The 2,095-nt window shown below is 41.9% G+C and overlaps 1 long non-coding RNA gene across 1 annotated transcript; it reads right to left on the minus strand.

The window, feature by feature from the left end:
- Positions 1 to 548: 548 nt before the first annotated feature.
- On the minus strand, positions 549 to 1,846 carry LOC118163141. Its single transcript, XR_004748879.1, has 2 exons — positions 1,669 to 1,846; positions 549 to 846 (listed from the first exon to the last, which is right to left on the minus strand). It is a non-coding gene; the product is annotated as an uncharacterized LOC118163141 (long non-coding RNA).
- Between the last annotated feature and the right edge of the window lie 249 nt (positions 1,847 to 2,095).

The raw sequence follows: 2,095 nt of genomic DNA on the forward strand, positions 1-2,095 counted from the left end.
TTTCTACTCTATACCCAAACATGTAGAGCCAGGATTAAGGAAACCTCCCTGCATGTCTTCCTGAAATTCCTTTTTTTTTTTTTTTTCTTTTTTTTTTTATGAAGTTGAATGTCACAGCAGTCCTTCTCATCATTTGCAATCAATGGGGTGGAGGTGTTTTGGGGTTCCCCTCAATCCCAAGCCAGCGGCACTGTACAAGCTTCACTGAAGGAGGACTCGTGGTTCCGCGACTGGGGCACTGAAGAGTAGATTTAAAGTTCTTAGATCTCCAGTTTAACCTGCAGATTTTCCAAGTAACATTTGCTCAGTAAAACATTTCCAAGAGTGGAATTTACTGTCATAATTAATAGGTTATGATTAGGTCAATAACTTTCATCAACCTAGCTGGAAGAGAACCTATTAATGAAACTGTAAAACAACGTAAACTCTACAGAGAAAATAGGAGGGAGAATTTACAACTTCCCAGAAGCCCTAGTAACTAAAGGGACGATTTACAGGAAGTAAAATGAACCGGGCACCCATAAAACACAACCAAAATTATACCCATATCCAAACAAGACAAATTAAAAAGGTTTAAGTGGATTTCTCAGCCCAAATAAAACAGAGCATCTCAATTGAGAGGAGACATTTCATGTTGCGTTTTATGGAGTGCAGGAGGGGAAGATGCATGGAAATGTGAGCGCATATCAAGCAGGTCGATAAGAAATCAGTGGCATAGCCTGACACTCCTGATGGCTTCTTCAGTCTCAGCCCATAGGACGTAGTCCAGTGGTCACAGCCAACTCCAGAGTAACGAGGCAGCATATTCAGCATCCCCTTCTGCACCATGGTCAGAATACAAAGGTCCTGGAAATAAATTTTGAAAGCCTTGCATGAATATATTCATCCGGCAGCCAGGGGAAAGAAGTCAATTCCATTTCAGGTGGCCTGAGAGGATGTTGTCCACCACCAGAGGGTAAACCATGCCAGCTGAAGCCCAAAGTAGCAATCTCCTACAGACATGTCACCACTTCTTCTGAATGCAGGCCCCCAGAGAACATGAGATATATCCCATAATCTCTTTTTTAAATTTAAAAACCAAAACCAAAACATCTTGCCATTTTCTGGAGGTACAACCCTCAAAAAATATTCTATATAACCCCCATTACTTTCATAGCTCAAGTGAGGACCATGGCCAACAGTTCCCTGGGACCTCAGAGCAAACCTTCTCAGTGCAGTGGTGCTTTTCCAAGGCTAGCCATGCACTTTCTTATCCTGGGCTCTCCCATGGGTGATATTTCTTTTCTTACACATGGCACGTAAAAGTTTTTTGAAGCCTTTCGTAAAGCAAACTCTAACTCTCCACACACTCACTGTATGATGTCTGCAAAAAAGATGTGCATGAAATAAGGATTGTTGGATATGCCACGAACCAGCCAGCTGAAGGATGAGGTGCAAATACTTCTCCAAGCCAATTTATCCCTTTGCTTAGGTGTAACCCTGCAATAACAAAGCATCTTCCCCTTCTTCCTTTCATTTGAAAGTACTTCCCAGTCCCCTCAGTTTGAAATCTTCTTTAAAAGGAGGCAGCAGCAGCCATGTTAAAGTGTATTTCTCCACCAGCATGTGGCTTTGAGTGCCAAAAAGCACCATAGTGATCAGCTAGTCCAAGGTCGTGGCTTCCACAACCTGTATTGTTGTCCTGCTTGAATTCTCTGTGCAGCCATGGTGATTGTGTTTAAAACATTTTGATTTTGGTCCCTCCAGGAATGGACAAAGACCCCATTGTTCTGGGCACTGCACAAATCACTTTTTTTAAAGGAAACTTCTTAATTTAAACATCCACCCAAGAGACTCTACCACAACTCTCTGCCAGTTCCTCCAGTGGTTAATTATCCTCACTCTTGTAATTGCGTTTATAAAAGCTACTTAATTTGACAAGACCGATTTCCCATAACCCCCTGCTGATTAGCATCATGTTCCTGTAATTCTTTATTAATCGAGTCCTCGTGAGGTGTTCCTTCATTTTGCCTGGAATCAATGGCAGGCAATAATTATCCAAGTCACCCTGTTTACACCATTTTAACATACTAGTGTGACATTAGTTTTCTTGCAG

Source organism: Oxyura jamaicensis, chromosome 2 (genome assembly GCF_011077185.1).
Source record: "Oxyura jamaicensis isolate SHBP4307 breed ruddy duck chromosome 2, BPBGC_Ojam_1.0, whole genome shotgun sequence".
NCBI classification, from domain to species: Eukaryota; Metazoa; Chordata; class Aves; order Anseriformes; family Anatidae; genus Oxyura; species Oxyura jamaicensis.